The 17,288-nt window shown below is 39.4% G+C and overlaps 1 protein-coding gene across 3 annotated transcripts in view; it reads right to left on the bottom strand.

Moving 5' to 3' along the window:
- The window catches only part of LOC117514984 (E3 ubiquitin-protein ligase Midline-1-like), a 159,788-nt gene that overhangs the window by 98,686 nt on the left and 43,814 nt on the right, over window positions 1-17,288 (bottom strand). For 2 of the 3 annotated variants that reach the window (XM_034175547.1, XM_034175560.1), the window contains exon 1: window positions 4,371-4,671. The exons of the other annotated variant lie outside the window; for it this stretch is intronic. The gene's annotated coding sequence lies outside the window, so the exon portion shown is untranslated. Of the gene's footprint in view, window positions 1-4,370; window positions 4,672-17,288 lie in introns of those variants that run through there. 3 annotated transcript variants of the gene reach the window in all.

Below are 17,288 nucleotides of genomic sequence, written 5' to 3'. Positions count from 1 at the left end.
ACACCAAAATGTAAGTCCCTTTTCTGTTGTTTATAAATTAATGAAATATCAAATGACAAGGATCTATTTTTGACATTATATAAAACTAATGAATGTTTTTTTTTTTTCCATTCTTTCAATGGAACAAAATATTTTGTTCCATTGAACTCAAAAACATTCATTATTTGTATTTCATTTGACAACAAAGACGAAAGTCTTATTTCTCACATCCCAAAACTAGGGACGGGCATGCGCCCAATAAATTGTGTAGCTTTCTGATTTTTTTTTTTTTCTGAAGGTTCTACTCAAAATTACTACTCCCAACAATGGGACAATAGAAAATAGTGATGAAGTCTTACATCTTGGCTCCCACTGCTTATTTAGCTCAATACGTTCAAGGTACCAACCTACACACTATATTCATCAAGTTAGATTGGGGGCTGTTTAAATTTTGCCAACAATTTTTTGTGCATTTGTGTATGAAAAATAAGTGAATAAAAACAGTCACCTTCTTTTATTTATGGCTACCAATTTGGTGTTTTACAGTTTATTGTTCTCTTGGCCATTAATATATTTGCTTGGCCCACCAGCAATGTTGTTCTTGAAACCTATTATACAATTACAATAAATATGTCAAATATTTTTTGCTAAATGTTTTTTTTTTTCAGTCCAACTTAGGGAAGACACTGTGGTCATGTGTCCTCTAAAGAAGTTGGGAACTCAAAAAAATGGGGTTAATGTTGTTAAGGAAGCACATGACAAGGGAGATGAGTGCACTTTTCTCTGAATGGTGTTAAGATTTATTTCATGATTTAGAACGTTTATGGACTGAACAGCAGTTACACTTGTTCCAAGTGGAAAGGGGGTAGTGAAAGAACGTTTACACACCAGACAGTCCAGGTTTTGGGAATGCAGGTTTGCTATCAGCAACAACCAATGAAGTTTTCCTGGATGCATTTCCTGGCAAATAATGCAACAAAAACAAGACAATCTTTGGGAATGTCATGTTATGAAAAGTGCATCCTTCCTTCCTACCAACTAGGCCAGTATAGAAACCGATGTAGAGTGTGGTTTCTCAACAAGTGCAATACAGGAAAAGCAACAACAATGGTACTTTTGTTATATTTATCTGCGGAGTTCTCACAGTCAGTCTTTAGGTTGTGAATGAGGGAAAGGATTTGAGAGCTAAGATGCTTTTCTGGTGTTCGGTTAAGCTGTCGATGTCTGGGAAATGGGGACAGGGGAGGTGAAGTGGAGGCAGAAACAATCCCATTGCTGTAATATGGGTTGGAATTGTGAAAACTAAAACAAAACCACAACCTTCAGTATACTGTATGTATCCATTTGATTTGTTTTTTTGTTTTTTTTTCTTAGCACAAATGGAGACCTTCATGATTCAAAACTTGTGTTACCGTAGGACCTTCATGGCTGGGATGGCGGTGGGATCGAACCCAGACGGCTCGCACTAAGACCATTCCTCTACCAGGTCAGCCAAAGGGGAATCCCCCCTCCAGCCAAGCTAGCGGGAATGCCCGGGACCTTCATCCCATTACATATCTCCCCACCATTTTTGACTTCGTCCTGAAGTCACAGGTGCATTTAAGCATATTCTCTGACTACCCACATCCTGTTCATGATGCCAGATTGTGACTGTAGGACCTTCGTGGCCGGGACGGCGGTGGGATCGAATCCGGACGGCTCGCACTAAAGACCATTCCTCTACCAGGTCAACCAAAGGGGAATTCCCCCCTAGCCAAGCTAGCGGGAACGTCTTTTCAATCAGGACCCAGGATCTTCATCCCGCTACACTTGTATCAGAGGGGTTTTAAGATAATCACAAGGGTGGGTTCAAGTTATTGGATAGTTAGTATGGCTCTTGATGTTTGGCTGAGTTGTTCGAAACACTGTAGAATTACATAAGCAAGCAGAACTAGCTATGGCTTTGTATTAAAAGGTAACAAACCCATCAAGATCCAATTCCTTCTAACTACTTTCAGTGCCTCCACTTCCTTACAGAACTGGTTTTGGATCTCAGTTGGTGAGGAGTCAGAAGAACAGTGGCTGATCCTTTCCTCCAAATATTAATATTACATGCTGAGACCAGATGTTACTCTGGTGCCATGAGATGCTCAAGTCAATATGATTGCCGCATTCATTGTAGCAAAAATACTGTGTTATTTTAACTTACTAAAGTAACGAATCAGATGAAGTATAGTATTTCCATTGTGAATGAATGTCACCCATGATATTTTGGTCATGTGGCATATGTCTTTAAGCATGGTCCAGGTAGCACGTGCCTCATGGTTGATGATACCAGTAACTACAAAAGGCCAAGGGGATGCCCAGGTTTCACCTGGCTGTGACAGATACTGTAGATGTCAACTTTCAATTGGAAGGAAAGGCTGGTTGTCTGGGGACTGGTTGCCTAAAAGAGCCCAAGGCTATTTTATAGGGTGCTGGATGCAGCAAAAAGTGGAATCAACACATTATCCCAGTATTAACCTAACCTCTTGAAAATACCCTTGAAGTCACAGAGGTCAGCTCAAGTTTGGGAGTATGCATAGGTGCTATGCATTCCCACATCAAGCATGTAATGGAATGGCTTTGGGTCCAAACCACTAAGACAGACCTGCAGTTCATCCATATTACATAGGCCTTCTTTTGGCCTTGTTAAGACTTTGGGGTCCTCAACACTGGGACACCTGGATTCCTTAATCATAATCTGAAAACAATGCTGTAAGTCTCCCCAAGTCATTCCAGTGCAATGCTCTTTGGACACACCTTGGCACCTGGATGTCCAAAGCCTACAAGTAATTGATCTTCATCTTTCTTTCTACTAAGGCCACTTTCAGCCACAAGACTTTGCAACTATTGTTGTGTCACTGGGCGATTATGAGCAAGAGCAACTTTAAACTTAAAGCTGTGTTGTGTACAAGATGAAGTGGGATTGAATTGCTGTGCAAAATAGATTCCTTTCATGAAGGAAAATCTCCCAAAATTTCCTCTATAATTTCCTGTATTGTCAAAAGTGTAGCGTGGCCCAAGCAGAGGGTCGCCCCTTTGAGTCTGGTCTGCTTGAGGTTTCTTCCTCAAATCATCAGAGGGAGTTTTTCCTTACCACTGTCACCTGTGTGCTTGCGCTAGGGGTTTGTAAGGTTAGACCTTAATTGTGTGAAGCGCCTCGAGGCAACTTTGATGTGATTTGGCACTATATAAATGAAAATAAATTGAAATTGAAAAAAAATGTTGATTTTCGACTTGCAGTGCCAAGACGTGAGAACAACCTGAAAGTGACTTTATTCCACGCTGTTTAGAAGTATACATCAGTTGCAGGAGGCCTGCCTTGTTTTATGTTTCCACTGTCTTCTAGATCTGCACAAGACTAAGGACTTTTTGACCCCTGTCACCCATGGCATGTGAGAAGTGGCTGTGGTTGCAGCGAGCCATTGGGACTCAGCTGTCACATGCTTCACTACACAAGAAACACAGATGCACATACAAGACATGCCTCAACACACAGAACATGCTGTGAAATTGAAGAAGAGCGCTCAAACAGATGCATTTGGTCATGTCGCCTAATGTGGCCTCTCGCTGTCAATCGGTGTGCACACATGGAGCGAACGTGTTCAGGATTTCCCAGTGCACTGCTCCAGGCACTTTACCATCTTTATGTACTTCAAGCACAACCAAAACAGAATGACTCTGCTCACAAAACAGACTCAACATCGTGCCACCGATGCACAATTTAAATTTAACCTTTATTTAACCAGGTTAGTCCCATTGAGATTGAGATCTCTTTTACAAAGGGGAACTGGACAATTATAAAGTTTCCAATCTACCTAACCTGCATGTCTTTAGATGTGGGAGGAAGCCGGAGCACCCGGATGGAACCCACGCAAACATAGGGAGAACATGCAAACTCCACCCAGAAAAGCCACAGGTAGGAATCGATCCCATGACCTTCTTGCTGTGAGGCAACAGTGCTAACCACTAAGCCACCATGCTGCCCATAGTTTGCTCAATATTCCAAAAGGATCTCAGCCAATACCTGTGGAGAGACAGGTCATAAAATCTGAAATTTAGAAGTCATTACTAGACAGTACGCAGTTAAACCAGATGAGGAACTGTTTCTGCAGAAGTTTGGCATCTGTTTCTGTCATGATCCAGATGGCTCCACTCTGGAGCCGCCGGTCTATCATTATCATTCCAGCAAAGCTGGCAGTCGCGGTTCATTCCTGCTGACAATACTGTCTGAAGGTGAAAGCGTGCACACTGGAGACGCAACCTAAGAGGAGCCCAAACTCCACCAGAGATGGGCCCTCGACAGCATGCGTGACAGTTAAAAGGTGAAAACAAACTCCCCCCCCCCCCCCCCACACTCCTGCGCTTACCTTCACCATGATTAAAATCCCATCGTCCACAAACAAGTGAAAAACAGAGAGAAGTGTGGAGACAGGTTGACAGTCTGATCTATCTTTGGTGCTCTCTCTTCTCTGTGTGATGCCGCGGCGCCGGCAGGAGAGAGCGGCGGGAAGAACTTGGGAGTCAGTGTGGATGTGAATACGTCTCTGGCTGTGTCATCACCTCTTATGACATGTTTCCTCTTCTGTCTGTGGACGCCTCTGCATCCTGACCCAGAGAAAGAGAGAGAGAGAGACACAGAGAGAGACTCACACACCGCCCCCTCTATACCTCTCCACCTCTCCTCCTCCTCCTCTGTGACTCTCCTCCCCTTCTGTTGCCCTCTATTTAAATCTGCCAGTGGGCTGCCGTGGCTCTAAGTAGGCCAATCATTGAGCATCTGTAGGTGGAGTCTGGCCGACCTCTGGTGACTGTCCGGTCAGACGTGTCGGTGTCCTCCACATATACTGCGTTGGAGCTGTGCAGTGGTCCATACTGCTTAGTGACGACATTTGTTGCCATACAACATGGTTAGACATTCGAGTTTGTAATGTGAAACAAGATTCTTTTTCCTTTAGACAAGTTAAAATCACAGAATGCTTCCCTACGATATACGAGGTCTGTCAATAAAGTATAGGTCCTTTTTATTTTTTTCAAAAACTATATGGATTTCATTGATATGTTTTTACGTCAGACATGCTTGAACCCTCGTGCGCATGCGTGAGTTTTTCCACGCCTGTCGGTGGCGTCATTCGCCTGTGAACACTCCTTGTGGGAGGAGTCGTCCAGCCCCTCGTCGGAATTCCTTTGTCTGAGAAGTTGCTGAGAGACTGGCGCTTTGTTTGATCAAAATTTTTTCTAAACCTGTGAGGCACATCGAAGTGGACACGGTTCGAAAAGTTAAGATGGTTTTCGGTGAAAATTTTAACGGCTGATGAGAGATTTTGAGGTGATACTGTCGCTTTAAGGACTTCCCACGGTGCGAGACGTCGCACAGCACTCTCAGGTGCCGTCGTCAGCCTGTTTCAAGCTGAAAACCTCCACATTTCAGGCTCTATTGATCCAGGACGTAGTGAGAGAACAGAGAAGTTTCAGAAGAAGTTGGTTTCAGCATTTTATCCGGATATTCCACTGTTAAAGGAGATTTTTTTAATGAAAGACATGCGGACGGATTGCAGCGTCGGCTAGCAGCCGCTGCGACGCTCCACCACAGGAAAAACACCTCTGTTGGAAGCCTTAAGGACAAGTTGGAACATGTCCAGCTGTTAAACAATTTCTCATATACTCACTCCACTGAAAGCCATCAAAAGCCACCTGGATTTTACAAATGGTTATCAACACGGAGGTGTTTTTCCTGTGCCACCGCACAGCGCTGACTACTTCGCGGATTTCGCTGTTTTCTACTGTTAATTGGATAAAAACGTCCACCAGAACATCCATGTTGACTCACAGACTGAATGCACTCTCCGTGCTTTCCCTTGAAAGAGAACTGACTGAATCGTTGGACTATGATGACGTGATAAGAGAGTTCAACAAAAAACCCCGTCGTCTCCTGCTGTTGCATTAAAAGGATTCATCAAATGTAAGTGTGAGACCATTAATTACATTTTTCTTCTAAATAGGCCTAATTGTTAATATTATATTGCAACTGCCACAAATCATGTTGGTGTCCGTTCTGATGGTTTTTAATTTGGCCGCCGAGCCATGGTTTCCATTGTTTATCAATTTCATAATTTGGCCGCCGAGCCAACCTGTTTTCATGTTGCGGATATATTTTGAATTTTTATTTTAAAGGACTTTACATGACTAAGCGTTGCGTTGCTGCTTGCATTGTCCATGGGGTGCTTGTGTCTGACACTTTGCGTCTGTGTAACTGTGCACACAGCGTCGTTAAACTTAGAATTAATTTTTGAAACAATGCCTTATTTAAATACCTATTGACGTTTTGGGTTTAGGTCCAGCCAAGTAGGCTACCAGACTTGCAATGAATGTGTGTGTGTGTGGGGGGGGGGGGGGGAGCGCTGCACTGCAGCTTTCATTACCCATGAAGAGTACTTGTGTCTGACGTGTTGCGTCTGTGTGCTCACTTTGCCAGTGCTGTAGGCTAAGTGATAACGTCGCTTGCGATGTCCAAACGAGGCATACTTTTTCAAACGGTGTATTATAATACCTACACCTTACCTACAACCCCAAAGGTTGGGCCCGTCTGATTTTTTTCTGGGCCCACCCGTTTTATGATTTCTGCCTATGTCCCTGATTCTCGATCACCAGATCCGGAATCTGGATCTGATCATCACCAAACTTTGTTTGATAGAACATTTGACTATGTTACACCCTAATTTTTTTCAATCCTTTCTGCCTTGTTTTTGTGGAGTTAGAAACTAGAATGTCAAAATTCCCCCTATCCCGCAATGGTGAAGAATCCTTTAAAAAATTCCTGGATCCGGATCGTGATCCAGATCACCACTAAAATTTAATCACTTGTTCCTCTTGTCATTTCCAACCACTCCACAAAATTTCATCAAAATCCATTCAAAACTTTTGAGTTATCCTGCTGACAAACTCGACCGAAAACATAACCTCCTTGGCGGAGGTAATAATATAAAAAAGTTCAGTACCTTTTAATAAATTGTTTCTAAATAGTGATATTTGTTAAAATAATTATTTGATTTTGTGTCAAGAAATTCAGCTTCAAGAATCATCTTCTGAAATAACTATTTATTTTGTGTTTCAGAAAGTGATTAATTAAAGCGATTAGTTAATTTAGTAATGTGAGTGTTTATTAAATAGTGAATACGTTTCTGAAACAATTGCTGAATTTTGCATTTTAAAACAATAAATCATATTTTGATTGTTGTAGTTGCTATTTACGTTTCAGGAAGTGAATCAACTTGCGATGCAATTAGTTTGGTTAGGTTCTGAGTGTTTCTCATGATTCATTTTGTGAACATTTTTTTTTTATTATTTCATTTTAAGCATTTCAACATTATGGATATATTCTGAAGGAATTGTTTAACTTATTATTTTTAATAATTTTCAAATAGTTTAAAAATTAGGAATATTTAAATAGGTAAATATTTTCTGAAGCAATTATTTGATTCTTTCTCAAGTACTTAAAAATAATCAGTCATGTCTTGAAGCAACCATTTCATTTACTATTGAGTGTTTCATAATGGTGATTTTGTGAATTGTGATTGTTTCAATCGTTTTAAATTGATTGAATAGTTGCTGTCTTCAGCGGTTATAAAATTTTATCATTTTGTGAAGCACTTGGTTCAGTTGGCATTGTGAATGCTTCGAAATAGATAATCATTCTGACACGCAATGTTTTTTTGTGAATTGTTTTCATGAAGCAAATGTGTTTTGAGTATTCTAAAACTGAAAGATACTGTTTCAACTTTGTGTTTGAAACATTTTTTGAAAGGACTTTGTTTTAGAGGATTCCTGTTTTTTGGAACTGTGAATTTAATCTGAAACAACTGTTTAAAGTGTGGTATGAGGCTCTGGCAAGTCTCCACCAAATAATAATAATAATAAAAAAAACACCAAAATGAGATGGCTTGGGATCAAGATGTGTTATATCCCTGTCTGTTTCTCCACTTGCTCAACATCAGTTCACCTTCTGACATTCTTTTTTATATATGTATTTATTTTTATGTCTCTCCAGTGTCTCATCTCCCCCCACCTTGAAAAAAGCTGTTTTGGATACTGGTATTTTTTTTTTCTTCTTTTTTATGTGACCCAGTAGTAAAGCAGTGTAAATTAACCTCAAAGATGCAAGTGAGTCACTAGTCCTCCCACACAGGTCTGGTCATTCCCCCATAACTGTAATCTCTATCAAAAATCTCAAACATCCATCATCTGCTTCATTGCAAATTATACCCTCCATCAGATTTGATTTACGTTTAGTCCGGTGGAACCAAAACCCAAAAGAAGGCATTGGTAATCCCTGACATTAATCCCTTGAAGTGAGTCCAGAGCAGAGTGTTGGCCTGTACTCTTACTGTCCAAGATTGTGGGGCTAGAAATAGCACTGCCCAAACATACCTTTTTTGGGCGCTTTGGCTCTCATACGCTTTAAAAGGCATTCCAAAAAAAAAAGGAATGAAGTACTGAAATGCCAAGAAAGAATTGGTTTTAGTGTTTCGAAGGCTACCTGAAGTGTACTTTTGCTACATAAGCATGTCTTTTGGTCTTCAAACATTTTGATTTTCAAGCAAATTCAGTTGATCACAAACACATTGTGGAAAGATGACATACGCGGACAGTCGTTGGCGCTCTGGTTTTGTGTGTCTCTGGCTGTTTTGGGATTTGTTTTCTGCATTTCTGGTGGTTGAAGTGGGCTCAGTCAGGGTGAGGCTGCTCTTAAAGAATGTTGTTTTGGAAAAGGATAAGGAATGAGTTTCCAGTTTGGGTCAGTTCTTGGCAAAAGTGTGACCACCAACTTTCCGTACACTCACTTACCAACCCCGTAGAGCATAAAATGTCACATCACCAAATGAAAAAGGAAAATGTTAAGCATTTAACATTGTTTCTTGGCATTTCAGCCAAAGATTTACAAAGACTTAGCACAGAACAATTAAGTAACACCTGTTTAATGATCATCTCCACGACTGCAGGTCTAATGGTGGCGCATTGGAGCATCAACCACACCATGGAATCACCCTGGGTGCCAGATCGCGACCACCCAGGCAGACGACTGTTCTATCCCCGCCTCTGAAAAGTACCACATGTCTGTTGCGTCCAGATGAAGTGAGTGGCTAGTTGGATTTTTTCAGTTGCTTGTACATGTGGGTTTAAATCAGAAGCTTGTCATTTTCTTTCATTTCCAAAGCCTTCATTTGGTGACCACCAAGCCCTCAACTCCTTGGACATTAACACATCATCATTTATCTGATGTTATAATCCTGTTATAGTTATTTTGGATACTTGGTCTAAATTATTTAAGAGTTCAATTGATCACTATTGGAGAAAAAAAAGCCTGTTCAGTAATTTAAGTTTGAAATCACTTGTGTCAATGCATAAAAGCTCTGAAATGACATAATGTTACCACCACCAAGAGGTTAGACTTTTAATGTACTTAATGTGTGTTTGCTTTGTTTGTCAGCAGGATGTCTCAGAAGGACATATATGGATTTCAGTGAAATGTGGTGAAGAGTTAGGCCCGGGTACGAGGAAAAGTTAAAATTTCCGTGAAGATTTGGATCAAGGGGTGAATTTCACTTTTGATCATTCTTCTTTGTGCTTTGATCCTCTTTGATTCTGATTGCTCCTTTGATCTTTGAGTCTTCTTTTTGGCCTTCATTCCTCTCATCCTATAATCAGGACTGCTGATTAGCAAACAAGGTCAGGAAAGGTCAGGTTTCAGTCCTTGATCCAGATTACTTTGATCCCAAATGCAGGATCAAAGCCAGACAGAAAGACAAATCACTGTGAAAACATAACTTCCTTGGCAAGGTTCAAAGACTAAACAACAGTGATCAGGATCAAAGGATTCAATCATGTTATAGTTATTTTGGATACTTAGTTTCGCTTCCTTAATAGTTCAATTGTTCACTGTTGTAGAAAAGCCTATTCAATAATTTAAGTTTGAAATGACTTGTGTCAATGCATAAAAACTCTGAAACTACACCAAGGAGGTTAGACTTTTAACATACTTTGTTTGTGTGCTTATCAGCAGGATGTCTCAAGACAACACAAATGGATTTCAATGAAATGTGAAGAGATAGGCCTGGGGTAGAGGAAAAGTAAAAATTTCTGAAAAGATTTGGATCAATGGGTAAATCTCACTTTTTGAGCAAACAGGATGAAAGTTCAGGATTCACTCCTTGATCCTGATTCCTTTGATCCCAAATGCAGGATCAAAGCCAGCCAGACAGACAGAGAGCAAATCACTCTGAAAACATAACTGCCTTGGTGAGGTTGAAAGACTAAACAAAAGTGATCAGGATCAAAGGTCAGTGATAAAGATGACAGATCTGTGATCAAAGAACAATCAGGAGAAAAGATCAAGATCAGCAATCATCTTCTAACAATAGTATAGGCAGAATCAAAGGTACAACCCAGTTGAAATGAAAAAAAAAAAGAGTCAAAACAGACATAACAAGACGATGGTCAAAGTATGTGCTGTAACTTTCTTGTGAATTTCTGCAAAATGTAAGTCTTTCATTTCTTGATTTTTAATTCCAACCTTCCCAAGACAACTCCGAATTTAGAAAAGCTTCATCGCTCCCCTGTAGTTTTGGAGAGGTTTTATTTTTAACAATGTGGAATGAGCGGAATGTGGCAGAGAGTGTCTCCTCTCCCAGGATGAGGCCATTACTGGGATAACGCAGGACAGGGTTATGACCGAGACCTTTCACAGGGCCACGACGCTGCATGTAACCTGTGATTTATAGGATTGGTACCACATATGTACAGATGGATGCAGGATTACAACTCCCTAAAAATAACACATCCAGTGGACTCCAATGTAAAATGAAAGCACACATAATGCAAGTATATCAGTTGTTCATTGCCAGATCTTAAGATAGGTGACGCTTTAGCACCACACCAGTCTCCACTCTCATGTGGTCTTGAAATGGATGAATGTTTCTAAAGTGAGTTGGGAACCAATCATCATCACCCTCGTTGGAGATTAACCTAATGTGCATGTTTTGAAGTGTCTGCAGGAGCAACTCACAGACACAGGAGGACGATGTAAGCTCCATGCAGGTTTTAGTCGAACCAAAATTACAACATTCCCAATTGAGGCATTGATTACTACTATCTGACTCTGCTGCTGCAGATGTCATATTTAACAACTGTTAAGGTTTTTTTGTGTTAATTTACATACTTGTGGACCGTCTCCACCATACACACACAACAGCGTGTGTGATCTTTTTCTACACTGTGGTCATCACAGCTAAAGCACTTTCAGAAAATGTCATTCATGTTTGCCTTTAAAGTGACCTTTGGCCTTCAAACTGACTGCAGATGTGGGATGTAAAGAACACGTAAACTTCATACAGGGTTTGGTGAAACAATACTCACAACTCTCAGCATTTTAAGCTCACAAATGATATATATCCCTCCTCCCCCAACCCAAACCACCCCTGCCACCACTCTACCACCCTAGTTGTGCTAGTTGCTTGCAACCTGGTCAACTTCAATTCTAAGGGCCCGTCTGTCCAATTTATGTAACTGAGAAATGTAACTGGTTTAGGAGGAGTTGCTCTTGTGAAGTCAGTATTAGATGATCTATTGCAAGCAAAAGTGTCCTTATCAGGCCAGAATTATTTTCCTTGAAGAGCATTCTCACATGTTGTTCTACCAATTAGTGACATTGATCTATAAATCAATAAGTGGTCTGTGTGTGGGTATGTGGCTCACATATGTCTCTGACTGTCAGATCGCCCTCAGCTTTCAGATTTGGCTTGCACATTGCACATTGATGTGCATCCTTTATTATGATTTTTTGGGGGGAATAATTTTCAATACTTTTATTTTGAAACCTTTATTTTGATTAACATTGCTACATTCGTACTTCCAAGATGGAGTGGCTCAATGATGTTACTGGTAGCAAAGTTAAGCAACATCAGATAGTTCATGTTGCTCGCACCATTTCACAATAAAATGTTTAATGCTAGCACCCTAGAAAATACTTTTACTGTGAAAGGCATGCTGTCAGTGTTCCTTGCAACTGAAGAGATGTTAGCTAATATACATTTTTTGATAACACCAACAAATTTCACACAATTTGTACCTTTCAGTAAATACATAAGCTGAATAAAATAGTATATTTTTCCCACAATTTGTACAATGTTTCATTAAGTACAAAAGCTGAAAAAAAAGTATTATAGTTGCTGTGTTCAGGAGTTTGGATATTGATTTGGTGTTTCAAATATTCTAAATGTTCTGTTTAATTTGTCCGAGTCTCTTTCAATAACCTGTTTAATAGGAATCCTTTTATTTTCAATTATAATTAACAATAAAACTGATTTTTTTAAAACAATATGAAATACTATATTCAAATAATAAGATAATATAAGTACACCTCTTTGTATATCCCACCTTCAAACACAACTCATACGACCATCCATGAGAAATTTACTTAAGCTCCTGATTTTCTATAGGAATACAAACTTCCTACAGGCACTGTGCTAGTTAATATAAAGTTAATTATATACAAAACTAAGGAACTCAGATTTGACTATAAATGAACAGAGTGATTATATTATTTACCTTTGGCTGAATAAAAGGTAACCAAAGGTCATCAAATATAAAACTCACAGTGTGATGCCACGTGTCCATAACATTTTTTTTTCTTTTTTTCCTAGTGGAAAAAGTGCTGAAAGATCACCAAGAAATGCTCCATCCCTTTAGTTTCATCAGTTTCAGTGCGGGAAAACCAGTCTGTGCATGGGATTTTTTGTTCAATGACAACAATAAACAGCTAATGACTACCCTATATTGGAAAGTGATTAAAAAGTACTCACCCTCAGCAGGAACATATCTGTACAGTTTTTAGCCTCTATTGTGATTTTGAGTGGCAAATATTCAATTGCTTATAAAATCAAGTTATTCATAAATTATCATTTTGTGAAAAATATCCAAATATATAGGTATCAGTGACAAAACTCCACCAGGGTTGTGCATTGGCACCAATTTTTTTTAACTTTCACTTTTGTGTATTTGTGTATTTATATTTATATTTGCTATTTTTTTTTTAAACTTTCATTTTTGATACTCTCTGTGCTTCTTATCTCAATTTCCCTGAAGGAGTCTTCCGAAGGGATCAATAAAGTTCTATCTAATCTAATCTAATCCAATCCTGTTTGTTATATTCATGGACAGGATATCGAGATGTAGTCGAGGGGAGGAAGGTCATCACTGCTTTTTGCAGATGATGTGGTCCTGTTGCTTTTATCAGTCTGTGATGTCCAGCACTCAATGGGTTGGTTTGCAGCCGAGTGTGAAATGGCTGGGATGAGGATCAGCACCTCTAAATCTGAGGCCATGGTTATAGCAGGAAACTGATGAATTGCCTACTCCGGGTAAGGAATTAGGTCTTGCCCCAAGTGAAGGAGCTCAAGTACCTCGGGGTCTGGTTCAGGAGTGAGGGGACAATGGAGCGTGAGACTGGCCGGAGAATCAGCGCAGCAGGGGCGGTATTGCATTTGCTCTGCCATACTGTTGTGACAAAAAGGGAGCTGAGCCAAAAGGCAAAGTTCTCGACCTACTGGTCATTCTTTGTTCCGACTCTCACCTATGGATATGAGGGTTGGGCGATGACCGAAATAACAAGATCGTGGGTACAAGTGGCCGAAATGGGCTTCCTTAGGATGGTGACTGGTGTCTCCCTTAGCGATAGGGTAAGAAGCTCAGTCATCTGGGAGGAGCTCAGAGGAGAGCTGCTGTTCTTTTGCACTGGAGGGAGCCAAGGTGGTTCAGGCATCTGGTAAGGATGCCCCCTGTGCTCCTCCCTAGGGAGGTGTTCCAGGCTTGTCCATCTGGGAGGAGACATTGGGGAAAACCCAGGACTAGGTGGGGAGATTATATCTCCACACTGGCCTGGGATTACCTCGGTATCCCCCAGTCAGGGGTGGTTAATGTGGCCTAGAAAACAGAAGTTTGGGGTAAGTTTGGGCTGATGCTGTTGCCCCCGCAACCCGATCCCAGAAAAATGGTAGAAGATGACTGAGTGAGAGTTACAAAACTGCAAAGTTTGGAAAGCTGAGCCCCTTTCAGTTTTACACAATGTTTTGGGCATGAAATGTTAAATCTTAATAAAATTTTAATTGTTGTTCGCCCTCTAATTTTTGCCATCTCACTTCATAATCTTTTCAGAACAACTGAACTGAAGTTGAAAGTACTTGCTTTTTTTAGTTTTGTGCAACTGAAACACATTCATTAAGGATTATAAAATTTAATAGGAAATCAAAAGACAAAAAATCAATATACAATTTACATCACCTAATAGTATTACTAATACAATACTTAACTGGTGTTAAATTGTTAACATTTAAAAATCTGAAAGGAGACCCATGGCTATAATTGTTAAGCTTGGTAGGCTTATTGAAGCTTCCTGGCAAGAAAATAAGCACCCCCATTGTGGTGATTTTTAAAAATACTATGCAAACAAACACAGAATTTAATCCAAGGAAAAAGGTAAATGCAAATTCAAGGTGATTTTCTGAAAGCTCAAAAGATTCTTTTTCACAATGATTGTCCTCAAGTTTGAGCTATCTTGCTTCCTTTGGACAAAAAGCATTGGGTTGAAAATGTGTAATTTGTGCAAAAATCTAGCAAACTTTTCCTATGCTTGATGACATCATAATGATGTTATAAGGGGCTTGGGGACCTTTCTCAACCACCCTATTACACACAGTAAACTGTTTTCTTTCAGAGGAGGGATTGCAAAAAGCTGAATCTATTATGGCTCTTCAGTATTAAGTATCTATATTTCAGAGTTAAGTGGTGTGTGTGTGTGTGTGTGTGTGTGTGTGTGTGTGCCAAGTTAATTACATTTTTGACTCATACACCTTTCCAGCTGTAAATCATCTTTATATTAAAAGTGTGCATGCATGATTTTATTTAGTAATTTCAATGTAAGTGCATAATATAATTGTAAATACGTTCAACATATATGGATGACACAAGAAAGTTAAAACACTTATTTCCATTGTGGTTGATTTAAAATTCACATGACAAAATAATAATAATAATAACAATAATAATAATAATAAGTAGCGTATATATAATAACAAAAACCTTAACAATTTATAAATACAGTGAGGAAAATAAGTATTTGAACACGCTGCGATTTTGCAAGTTCTCCCACTTAGAAATCATGGAGGGGTCTGAAATTTTCATCTTAAGTGCATGTCCACTGTGAGAGACATGATCTAAAAAAATATCCGGAAATCACAATGTATGATTTTTTTAAATAATTTATTTGTATGTTACTGCTGAAAATAAGTATTTGAACACCTGTGAAAATCAATGTTAATATTTGGTACAGTAGCATTTGTTTAAAGTTACAGAGGTCAAACATTTCCTGTAGTTTTTCACCTGGCTCTGTGTTTGGTGTCATTGTCATGCTGGAAGACCCAGCCATGACCCATCTTCAGTGCTCTTACTGAGGGAAGGAGGTTGTTTGCCAAAATCTCGCAATACATGACCCCATCCATCCTCCCTTCAATACGGTGCAGTCGTCCTGTCCCCTTTTCAGAAGAGCACCCCCAGAGTATGATGTTTCCACCCCCATGCTTCACGGTTGGGATGGTTTTCTTGGGGTTCTTCTCATCCTCTAAACATGGTAAGTGGAGTTGATTCCAAAAAGCTCTATTCTGGTCTCATCTGACCACATGACCTTCTCCTATGCCTACTCTGGATCATCCAGATGGTCAATGGTGAACTTCAAATGGGCCTGAACATGTGCTGGCTTGAGCAGGGGGACCTTGCTGCCCTGCAGGATTTTAAACCATGACAGCATCATGTTTACTAATGTAATCTTTGTGACTGTGGTCCCAGCTCTCTTCAGGTCATTGACCAGGTCTTCCTGTGTATTTGTGAGCTTTCTCAGAGTCATCCTTACCCCACAAAGTGAGATCTTACATGGAATCCCAGACCGAGGGAGATTGACAGTCATCTTGTGTTTCTTCCACTTTCTAATAAATAATCATAACAGTTGTTGTCTTCTACCAAGCTGCTTGCCTGTTGTCCTGTAGTCCATCCCAGCCTTGTGCAGGTCTACAGTTTTGTCCCTGGTGTCCTTAGACAGCTCTTTGGTCTTGGCTATGGTGGACAGGTTGGAGTGTGATTGACTGAGTGTGTGAACAGGTGTCTTTTATAGAGGTAACAAGTTCAAACAGGTGCAATTAATACAGGTAAAGAGTGCAGAATAAGAGAGCTTCTTAAAGAAAAATTAACAGGTCTGTGGGAGCCAGAATTCTTGCTGGTTGGTAGGTGTTCAAATACTTATTTGCACCAGTAACATACAAATAAATTATTAAAAAATCATACATTGTGATTTCCGGATTTTTTGTTGTTGTTGTTGTTGTTGTTAGACTACGTCTCTCATAGTGGACATGAACCTAAGATGAAAATTTCAGACCCCTCCATGATTTCTAAGTGGGAGAACTTGCAAAATCGCAGGGTGTTCAAATACTTATTTTCCTCACTGTACATTAAGACAGTAAATTAATTAATTAATTAAAATAATTAATTAATTTAAATAATTTAAATTAATTCATTTAAATTAATCTAATCTAAATTAATTAATTAATTACATGATTAACAGCAAATAAAAGGGTTGAGTTCCTCTTCTAAAAATTGTTGACTTCTAATGTTCTAAAAACATTCTGGACAGCCCGTTCTTACTCATTGCTTATTTTTTATTTTTTTTTTACCACCTTTGAAAAATGTCAGCTACCTATTTTAGAAGCACTACCCAATCTAGAGCCTGTGGATCCCCACAGGCAACACACTAGTTACAAATAATATGGGTCATTTCACTATCATCCTCTCCTCTGTAAGTGCCAATGTATGTATCTTGCATCTAGCATTGATTAAGCTATATATATATATATATATATATATATATATATATATATATATATATATATATATATATATATATATATATATATATATATATAAAACACATGATAAAAGGGTATCTTACAGTTGTGTGCTTGCAAAAAGCTGTATCTATTGTGGTTCCTGAGTATTAAGCAGTAGAGTATGGCTCATTTTGCTATTCCCCCCCCCACACACACACACAAATGTATCAATGCATGTATCTTGCATCTAAAATTGATCGAGCTATATAGTGCTCTGGCAAAGTTTTTTGAACTGTTTAAATGAATTGATTTCTTGATTATTTAACTACGTAATTGTCTCAGAAAGGGGGTAAAGGGCCCTTC

The sequence above is a fragment of the Thalassophryne amazonica genome, chromosome 1 (genome assembly GCF_902500255.1).
Source record: "Thalassophryne amazonica chromosome 1, fThaAma1.1, whole genome shotgun sequence".
Taxonomy (NCBI): Eukaryota; Metazoa; Chordata; class Actinopteri; order Batrachoidiformes; family Batrachoididae; genus Thalassophryne; species Thalassophryne amazonica.
This window is presented reverse-complemented; position numbering and strand designations above follow the sequence as displayed.